This window comes from Choloepus didactylus, chromosome 1, assembly GCF_015220235.1.
Source record: "Choloepus didactylus isolate mChoDid1 chromosome 1, mChoDid1.pri, whole genome shotgun sequence".
NCBI lineage: Eukaryota > Metazoa > Chordata > Mammalia > Pilosa > Megalonychidae > Choloepus > Choloepus didactylus.
The window spans coordinates 158,306,564-158,317,868 of NC_051307.1; the positions used below are offsets into that span (position 1 = coordinate 158,306,564).

General features: G+C 37.5%; 1 pseudogene; it reads right to left on the reverse strand.

The window, feature by feature from the left end:
• Positions 1-9,286: 9,286 nt before the first annotated feature.
• On the reverse strand, positions 9,287-9,627 carry LOC119526216 (annotated as a pseudogene).
• Positions 9,628-11,305: the final 1,678 nt, after the last annotated feature.

Genomic DNA, 11,305 nt, shown 5'->3' on the forward strand with positions numbered 1-11,305 from the left:
ATGATTATATGTTCAATCATTTTGTCATTAGGGAGATGCAAATTAAAACCATGATGAGATACTACTACTTCTCTATTAGAATGGCTAAAATAAAAAATGCTAACAATACCAAGTGCTAAAAAGTTTGCAGAGCAATTAGAACTCTGATATATTACTAGTGGGAAGGCAAAATAGTATAGCTTCTCTGGAAAACAGTTTGGCAGTTTCATATAAATTAAAACATACACTTACCATATGACTCAACAAAACCACACTTAGTTATATACTCTAAAGAAATGAAGCCTTATATTTACCCAAAAACCAGTACAAAAATGTTTATAGCAGCTGTATGCACAATTGCCAAAACCTGTTAACAACCCATAGGTGACTGAATAAGCAAACTATCATACATCTGTACAATGAAATTCTACTCAGCCATAATAAAAGAACTAACTATTGATACACACAACAGCTTGGATGACTTTCAAAGGCATTCATTGAAAGAAGCCAGTCTCCAAAATTTGTATTCTGTATGGTTCCATTTATATGACATTCAAGAAAAGGCAAAACAATAATGATGAAGAACAGATGAATGGTTGCCAGGTGTTAGGGCAAGGGGAAGGGAGAAGATATGACTACAAAGGAATTTTTTTGGGTGACAGAACTATTCTGTATTTAGACTGTGGGGGTAGTTACATGAATCCAAGCATGTTGAAATTCATAGAACTGTACACCCAAAAAATCAATTTTGTCACATGTTAACTTAAAAATGAAATTTTTTTAAAAGATTGAAGGCAAATTTTTAGACAAAGACTGAGCATTCTATATTCTCAGACAATCATTCAATGAATAGCTGAAGGATGAAGGAAGTTGCATCTAATAGGAAGTAGTGGAATGCAAATAGGAGTAGTGAGCCAAGAAATTGATAAATATGTGGGACAATTTAACTAACCATATAAAAATATTATAATGACTAATTTCAGGAGCATACAATAATGTGACATATAGAAAGGAGAAATGATGAAAGTGTGCTAATGTCCTTGTGTTGTTCAGAGAAGAGTTAAAACACAGATTAAATTAGAATTTGTTAAGATAGGTATTCATGTTAAAAATTTAAGGATAGCCACTAAAAGAATAGAAATAGTAGAGGAAAAGGTAGAAAAAAGAAAACTTAGTAAATACAATGGAAGGGGAGAAAGGAGAAAATGGAGGTGTACAAAATGCAAAATAAATGAAAAGTACAAAATAATAGAGTAAACATATCAAAATTGGTTAATAAATATAACAAATATAAAGGGACCAAATTCACTGGTTAAAGTGCAGACAACTTCCGGCTTGATTTTAAAAAATCCAGCTATATGCTATTTATAGTGGACCAATTTAAGGTAGTGAGGGTTACTTTTCCTCCAGAGAAAGAGGAAACAGAAGTGAGGGAAGAAAAGAAAGGAGCGAAGAGAAAGGGTGACTGAACAACATGGTGGAGTGATTAAAGAAATCAAGAATAGGGAGGTCAAATATTCTATTTTATCTTTGCAATGTTGCAGTGCATTTTCCATATTCCCAAACCTTCAGTTGTGTCTCTATCATACTTGAAAGACCAGTGAGAGGGAAATACTGTGGAAATAAAAAAAAGGGCTGGATTCCATAATTGGGTTGATACCTACGAGGAAAGAGAAGAGCAGCTTGGGGACGGCAGGGCAGAGAGCAAGGAGTTGGAATCAGAGGTGGCCATGAAGATGTAAGATTCCTGGGAATTCAGAGAAATCTTGGGGGTGGGCAGTGGACTCTCCCAGGATTTGGAATTAAAACCCAAACTGATCTAATTCAAATTTTCAGAGACAGGGTACCCCAAGGAAAATCACAGTTACATGAGAAAGCAGAAGGAGCGGGGATCATATCCTGGCGATGTGCCTAGTCATGGTGTGGACTGAAGTCAGTGCACACATTCAGACTCCCAGTGATGAAGCAATTGTGAAGCCCTCAATGGAAAGTGAGAATTCTGACTTGAAATGCCTTTCAGTGGCTGCTAAACTGGCTCTTTGTAGCGCTTCCCCTCTGGCCTCCAGGGTTTCAGGGGCCCCTCCAGATGTATACCTTAGCCTGTGGTCAAGAAAATACTCTTTATATCTAGCCTGATGTCCAGATTGTCAGTGGTTAAGGATCCTTTGGAAACTTGCAGGAATTTTTACAGAACATGGGAATCAGGGGCAAAGCAATCCCAGTATGTTTGATAACATGTGAAGAAATTTACATTCTAACTCTAATATTGTTGTGGGATTTTGCATTTTACCAAACTGAGCCTCTGTTTCCCAGAGAAATTGGCAATATCTCTTATCTGCAGAGTGGAAACATTTTTTTTAAAATAGGCTGAATACTGTTTTGTCTAGAGGTCTTCAGCACTGTGAGCTCTGAAAAAACAAATTAACAACTTTTCCAGAGGCAAGAGCGCATACCTGCTCCTTCCAGGTGAGACGTCCATCCCATAGTCTGTAGGAGAAACTGAGCATCATCTTGTCATGAGCTCATGCTGCCAGGCCAGTTATGACTCAGAAAAATGACCACTGAATCCTGAGTTTCAGCCTAATATGGGCATTCCAAGGACAGGATTCAGCCAAGTAGTGACTCATTTCCCCATGGTTTGGCTTGTGGGCATAACAAGATAAAACTCCACCCCTGATTATGAACAGAGTGTATCAGTGGTTCAGATACCTCACCCAGTTTGCAGTCTCAAAATTCAATTCTAAAGCCAGGCTTGGCTAACCAAAATACAGATCAGTGTAGATGGGCATTCTAGTTCTGTCTATGTTTTTCAACTCCAGTTTGAATGTCTAATAGCATGTGGATTTTCAATCAAAACACCCCTAAAAACACTTCATAAATTCAAGCATATTCAGAAAAGAAATTGAAGAATATGCATCTCCTCAGGCTAGACTAGGAATTAGGTCTGTATTTGTTTGCCAAGCAGGCTTTCAGTTGGGGAACAACTCTAACCTTGCTCAATTTAGTAATCATCAAGATGCAGCAGGAGTATGAACACTATCCATGATATCAATGTTTTTCTTATTGCCAGTACATACCAATGTCAAGGTACACTCTGAAATACAGGAGGCCATTTTAGGGCAAAAACAGGAACAGCCCTTGGCAAGGGTGTAATGACACCACAGATAATCCTCAGGATCTCCCATCCTCCCTATCCATCTTTCTCTAACACTTTCCCTTCCTCATTGATGCTTATTGCCCCAGGCTCTTCACGTTCCTTTCTGTCTCTAAAACCTGCTCGTAGGAAGGAGTTGTGCTAAGGTATGATGATTTATGGGCAAGGCTTTGTCCATAACCTCTTCTGGGCTATTTGGGTTTTACGCTATGAATCATCATCTTCTCTTTCTACCTTAAAGACAAATAAAAATGAAACATTTTCTGTTTGAAACTGGTTTGGTAATCCCCATACTTTTGGATTTTGTGAATGAGTAACTTTTCATATAAAAGACTCCAGGACCCAAAGAGGCCTGCCAAATTTTAATTTTGTCAACTAAGAACTGTAGCTAACTATTATAATCACTATCATCTTATCATCTTTAAGAGAAAGAATATTTTAATATCAAAAGGTAGAAAACCATAATCTCAGAATAAAGGACATTGACAGCTAGGAGATATATATAGCTTTATGTTCCATATTGCCCTTATTTTTTTCTCATTTCTTTTCAAATGGGTAAGCTATAATCATAGACCAGCATAGTTCATAAACCAGCATGGGTACAGAATCCTGGAGCTGAAGCACTGGAGCTGTTGAATAGCCAATGAGATGCCCATGGGTCTCCTAAGGTCTGTTGGGGAGGGGTAATACCAGGATTTGGGAACCAGAAATGGAACTCTCAGACTGAAGGTGAGTGTGGGAGGTTTGGTGATCCTGAGGGAGGTGCTGACTTCAGGAAAAGATGTAGATGGTCAACGAGAGGAGATCGTGAGGATTCCAGATGATCTGGTTGAGGGGGCAGATGCTGAGGTGGGGTGGAAGTGGAGGCAGTTTGTGAAAAATCATTCAGATCAGGGACAGAGGAGAAGGGAAGCAATAAAAAATCTCTAAGGACAGTGACTATGAACTTACAAGGGGTTCATTTGGAATGTTCTGTGGACAGGAACTAAGGAGCATCACTGATTGATTGATTTTCATGTGATTGATTTGATTCATTCATGGATGCATTGTCTAAAAAGCAATTGTTGAGCCACATAATGCACTAAGCACTGGGGGTACGGAAATGGATTAAGTACAGTCTTTGAACCAAGAAAAGTGTAATTACTTATAAATTATATACATATTACTAAATTCATATATCATACACATTATAAAATATACCATAAAATGGAAAGTAAAGGAGGACAATACAAAAATGACTATAAATAGAGGCTTCAAAATTATCTTCCTGTGTAGTGTCTTATTTTGTCTATCCCTGTGGTGTACACACTCCCTGTTTGGAGATTGTTGGCCAAAAAGATTGTGAGAAAGTGGAGAGAGAGATTGCAAGTAGAAGTGCTGATGGCTTTGAGGAGAGGAATATTACTATAATGCTGACAAATAGAGGGGTCCAAGTGTTTCAGGACCAAAGAGAAAAGAGAGGAATGAAGCAGAAAGAAGAGAAAAATGGGTAGCTTAGGCCTGGAGGAAGAAGTAGAGTGATCAACAGTGATCAACAAACCTGAGGAGTGACTCTGGAGACAGAGCTCACCGACTGAAAGGGAGCTTGGAACAGTGATAGTAGAGGGTTGGATCATTTGAGTCCAGCTAAGTGAGTAGCATGGGGCTGGGTCTATGATTTATCTACTTTCCAAATGATTTGTAATGCAGTAATGACCCACAGCTTGTGCTCCTCTGTAGAGGACAGGGTGGAAAGGGCTTGCATGAGATCTGAAAGAGGAAAACCCCATAAATCCAAGGAAGAAATCATGCACTGATTCTGATATAAAGGTCACAGGGCACTGTGGCTCAGTGTTAGCATTTTGAATCTTTTTGATAAAAGCATTAGAGTGACTAACCATCCCAGTTTGTCTGTGACTGTTCTGGTTTAATCATTGAAAGTCCTGGGTCCTGGAAAACCCCTCAGTTCTGGGAAAACTGGGATAGTTGTTCACCTTAAGTTATAGCCCACTGCTTGCTCTTCTGGGGAACAATCTCTTATCCCTCTCAATCCATTAGGTTCCAGTAGAGTGGTTTCTTCTCCCTGCCTCCTGAGGTGGACATGTGACTGAGGCCTGGCCAATCAGCATCTTTCACTGCTCTGGTCACAGTGATTGGATCAGGGATGGGCACATGACATGGACCAGGCCAATGGGACTCAATTCTGGATATTTTGTTGGGATTATTGAGAAAGAAAAAGGGCTTCTTTTGCCCCACTGGGATTGCTGACAGTAAGTCTGATGAAAGCTTAGAAACGCTAGGAACCATACCTTGGTTCACCAGGGCTGCTGTAAGAAAGTGCCTCAGACTAGTTGGCATGAACAACAGAAATTCATTATCTCGTGGTCTGGAGGCTAGAGTCTGAAATCAAGGTATCAGAGGCTCCATTGTGTGATCATTTCTCTTAGTCTCTGTCTCTCTCTTACTGTGTCCAAATTTTCTCTCCTGATAAGGACACCAGTTGTATTGGATTAGGGCCCACCCTAATCTAGTTTGGCCTCTTCCTAACTAATAACATTTTCAAAGATCCTGGTTACAAATTCGTTCACATCTATTGGAGCAAGGGTTAGGACTTCAAAGTGTCTTTTTGGAGGACACGATTCAATTCATAACAGACCACCAGTTGGTAACTTGAATGAAGCCAACATAAAGAAAAGTACAAAGGAGAGACGGAGAGAGAGATGTTAGTTCTTGAGATCTGAGCCCCTGTACCAGACCATGCCTGAGGAGGTATTTATCTTTAAACTTTTTCAGTTATGTGAGCCAACGAATCTTCCTCTTGCCCCATCTCACCCTCTCCTCAAGCCAGTTTGAATTGTGCTTTTCTGACTATTAACGGAGAGGGTCTTGACAAATACAGCCTTCAATGATCAGATAGAGACAAGGATACGAATCTTCCTACCCCAAAGGAATCTTTCATTCTGCATCTTGATGCTTAAAGAAGGGTGTACAGCTAGCTGCCAGCCCTCTTTTAAGGTACAGGAGACAATAAGTAGTTGTATGGACTTTAAAGATCAGGAATAAAAATGAAGAGCTGATGTCTAATGGGACTTGGTTATTATCTCAGAAAGTAGTCAAGAATAGTAATGCAAGACCAATGCTATAATAGATTTGGAAAATTCTAGACTTCTGTTCCTTCAGTATTTTTATGTGTCTCCCTGACCAGAATGATGGACAGTAAAATCTTGAAAACTATCAAAAATTGGCTTGTGATCATCTTTGAGGAGCAGCTAAAGTAAGGAAAGAAGAATAGTCAGAGGCCAACTGTGATACATAGGACCCCATGCAGACTAACCAACCAAAATTCTAAATATTTGTCCAAAGTTTACTTAGAAGTGGCAAGAAAAACTGATTTTAATAAGTAATTCACATCTATTGATCAAAGCTGTCCTAAAAAGTTTCTACAAAATGTTCCACATTTTTTTTTTTTAGTTCTCATTTTCCGTATAGTTTTATATTTTCTGAAGTGGACATCTCCCTTGCTAGGCTTATTGAAAAGTTTAAAATTTACAAAATAAGATAAATCTCACTAAATCTCTCTGTGCTGTACATGATTCCATTTTAGAATTTCAATTCTTGTGACTGAGACTTCTGAGGGGCTGGCTTTGGGTTTATGTAGTTTAAGAGAAAAATACAGGGTGCTATAGGAAAGTGCTTTGTTTTAAGCATTTCCACTGGAGGGCATATTCTGCATTGGGGGGAACAGGACTATTTAACTTCACCAACAAGGTAAGGCAGTGTGTGGGGAGATCTGAGTTAGTTAGCACATTCCCAATTTATTCAGTGATGGCTTAATATGCCATATAGACTGTCATGACTATCACTTGCCTGGTTAGTCTGGCCCTTAATCCAGCTCTGGAGAGAAAAGGTGGTAGCTGTTTTTGAGGGGAAGAAGATGAGTCCCTGGATCCGTAGCAAAAGTACTCTGTAAAGAGTACGGAAAGCTGGTCTGTTGCCCTCTGAATGTTCGATAGAAATGCCATGTGGGAAGGTTTCCTGTTTCTAGTACTCATGGGCCAGGTAATTTGATCAACTCTTCCATTGGAGACAATTAAAAAAGTTGAACAGAATTTTAAGAAAAAAATGTTTCTTAAAAACATAATAAAATAATGGATAATAAGGAATTATTTAGGCCAGAAGTGAAGGGAAAACAGTAACTCTGTGATATAAATGAGCAGGGAAGTCACTTTTGATTGAGGACATTTGTTGATCGCCCCAGTATTAGAATCTTTGATTTGACAACCTTGAGTGGAAGAAAAAAATCAAATTTCCGTGAGAGCTGTAAGTGGGGAGAATAACAAGAGACCATTTCACAATAAATTGGGACCCCAAAAGACTGCACCCTTGAAGGATAAGGGTGATTCAGAGGTTCAGAATTACAACTTTTTGTTTTATTTCCTGCTAGTCCAGAAATTTTATTTAAGGGGCTTCAGACTGGCAATGAAAAATCCAAAAATGAAGTTAAGAAAACAAATATTTTTACATTAGCATAAAAAAGAATAAAATGCTTAGGAATAAATTTAACAAAAGGAGTGCAAAACTTAGACTTTGAAAACTACAAAACATTGTTTAAGAAAACTAAAGAAGAGCTAAATAAATGTGAAAATATCCCATGTTCACACAGATTCAATACAATCCCTACCAAAATTCCAGCTGACTTCTTAACAGAAATTGACAAGCTTATCCTAAAATGCAAATGGAGATTCAAAGGACTCAGAATAGCTAAAACAATCTTGTGAAAGAAGAACATATTTAAAGGACTCTTACTTTCCAATTTCAAAGCTTAATACAAATCTACGTTAATCAAGACAGTCTAGTATGGTCATAAGGATAGACATATAAATCAATGGAATGGAATTGAGAGTTTAGAAATGAACCTTCACATTTATGGTCAATTGATTTTTTAAAATGTATTTTATTGAGATATATTCGCACATATGGTCAATTGATTTTTTTTTATTTTGATAGTTTTATTCACATACTGTATAATCCATCCTAAGTGTACAATCAGTGGCTCTTGGTATAATCACATACCCCTTATATCCCCCTATTATTGACATTTAGCTTTGGTATAGTGCCTTTGTTACAATTAAAGAATATTACAATGTTACTGTTAATGCTAGACCTTAGTTTACATTAATTGTATTTTTCCCCATATAACACCCTATTATTAACATTTTGTAATAGTGATGTCTCTTTGTTCTAGTTCTTACAAGAATTTTCTTATATTTATACAATTAAACAGCATCATTGTCCACTCTAGGTTTCACTAAGTTATACAGTCCCAGTTTTTATCCTCCAGCTTTCCTTCTGGTGACATATATGACTCTAGCCTTCCTCTTTCAACCATACTTACACTCAGTTTTGTTAATTACTCTTATAGTATCATGCTACTATCACACAGTATTGTGCTATACAATTATGAACCTTTACAATCAATCTTATTGAACATTCTGTAGTTCTTAAGCATAGATTGCCCAATCTCTGTCCTCTTTCTATCTCCTGATAACCAGTACTCTCAAATCTAATTCTCAGAGTTTGCTCATTATAGAGAGTTCATATTAGTGAGACCATACAGTATTTGTCCTTTTGTTTCTGGCTTATTTCACACAACATAATGTCCTCAAGGTTCACGTACATTTTGCATGACTTTATTCTGTCTTAGAGCCACATAACATTCCATTCTGATGAGTGGATAAACAAATGGTGGTGTAGATATATATATATACATATCTATCTTTATGCCATTACCATGCTGTTTTGACCACTGTTGCTTTGTTTCTTTGTAATATTCTTTAAAGTCAGGTAGTGTAAGACTCAATTGATTTTTGACCAGACCATCAAAGCAATTCAATGGGAAAGAGTAATCTTTCAATCAATGCTGCTGAAACAACTGTGATACCCACATGCAGAAGAACCCCTGCCTCACAATATACACAAAAAATAACTCAAAATTGATCAAAGACCTAAATGTAAGGTTTGAAACTATAAAATTCTTAGAAGAAAACAAATCTTTGTGATATTGGAGTATAAGCAATGGTTTCTTTTTTTTTTTTTAAGTTTAATTTCCATTTAATTTTTTTTTCCATAGACTAGTTTATCTTCGGTCTTTATAGGCTGAGCTCCTTACATGGGCTATAGTGGAGGTCGTGGGGCAGCACCCGCAGGTCTAAATAGGCGGGGAGGGTGTGTCCTGTCCTTCCGGGCCGCGGGAGATCCCTTTTTGACTACCTTGTGTGAATGGCACAACTCACGCAGTAATGTAATTTCACGTACAGCTTAGGAAGCACATAGGCATCGAAGACCCTTGCTTCGGAAATGTCCCTGACGGCTGGGGACTCCACTATGCTTCGAATGATGAATTTTTTAATGGCCTTATCCTTGGGCACGCAGCAGGCGCAGTTCGTGCAGCGAATAGACCGTAAGTGGCTGCGGCCCTTTTTGACACGAGCATTGTTGCTTCTTTTTTCTGTCATGTTAGAAGAGAACACCTGAGAGAGGATCCGGAGAACACCCGATGGAGGGCAATGTTTTATTAACTATGACACCAAAAGTATAAGCAACAAAAGGAAATACAGAGAAACTGAACTGCATCAAAATTAATTTTTTTTTGCTTCTAAGGACACCATCAAGAAAGTGAAAAGAGTACCCATAGAATTTGGTGCTGTGAGAAATCGTTTGTGTTAGGAATATGAAATCAAAATTTCACATTAAAGAATGGAGGTATGCTAAAGGAAAATGCACTGCTAGTCTCCAGGGAAGATTTCTCTGTGGGGCTGGTAGAAAGGAGTGCAATGGTGCTTCAGAAGACCCCTGATAAAGATCCGGGAGAGCAACAGTGCTCTCTAAACTAAAGAGATCGATGAACTGACAGATGTTCCCTCACTCTGATTAGTTTATTTGAAAAGAAAAATTAATACAAAATTAAATCACCTTTAGATAACATATATAATAAATTAACTTAGTGACAGCAGTAGGATGAGAGGGAACCCTATGTGGGAACTGGCTGAGGTGTCGGCTGCAGAACCCCCCCACCACACGCCCTATCTGAGCCGTCGCCCCTTCTCAGGAAACAGTGGAACTCCGCGTATCCGCTCTCAGGAATCAGAGCAGAGGGAGGCAAGAGAGCAAACAAGGTGGGGAAAGCTGGTTTCTGTTTGACTAACTGTAGGCCTGTGAGGCGTCCTGCCACCGCCTGGTACTCAGCACAGAAACTGCATGTTCATTTTTAGGTGCTTTTATTCACGGGAGCTGCAAATCTACTCAAACAGTTTCTGAGTCATGGGGAAATGCAGGACCCAACCTGCATTTTCCTTCACAAAGTGTTTCTATAAATAACAGTGCTTATTTTTTCTTATCATAAAAGTAATATGAAATGGTGGGAAATGTGAAAGAAACAAAAATTTAAAATATCAAAAAATAAGAAAAGTGTAAAGATTAGCATAATGAACTGCAATTTTACCTCCAAGAGTTTCCATTGTTAACATCTTGGCTTTGTTTCCTTCTCGTCTTCTTTACTTTTTTTAAAATATTTTTTATTTTTATTTTTTATTGCAGAATATAACATATTTACATAGAAGTGATAACTTTCCAAGTGCAATTTAACAAGTACTTAGCAAATTTCAAAGAATGTTATGGGTTGCAATTCCATAGTTTCAGTTATTTCATTATTGTGAAATATAATATATATGCAGAAAGGTGATAACTTTCAAAGTATGATTTAGCAAGTAGTTATATAGGAAATTTCCAAAAATGTTATGAGTTACAGTACCATAGTTTGTTATTTCCTTATTGTGAAATATGACATATATAAAAAAAGGTGATAACTTTCAAATTACAATTTAACACTTAGTTGTATAGCAAATTTCAAAGAATGCTATGGGTTACAGTTCCACCATTTCATTTCTTTCCTTCTAGCTATTCTAATACCTTAGCAACTAAGAAAAAGAAAATTATATAGTCTTTCCTTCAATGCATATTTTTTGCATAGTTGGAATCACACTGCAATGCTATTTTTATCATGCTTTTTTCATTTAATTTTACTTTCTCATAAATATTTTCTTCATTAAAAACTAATTAGCATAAATTATAATAATCTATCATGTGGATGTACTGTTTATTTAAACTTTAACCCACTGTTGAATATTTAGGTTG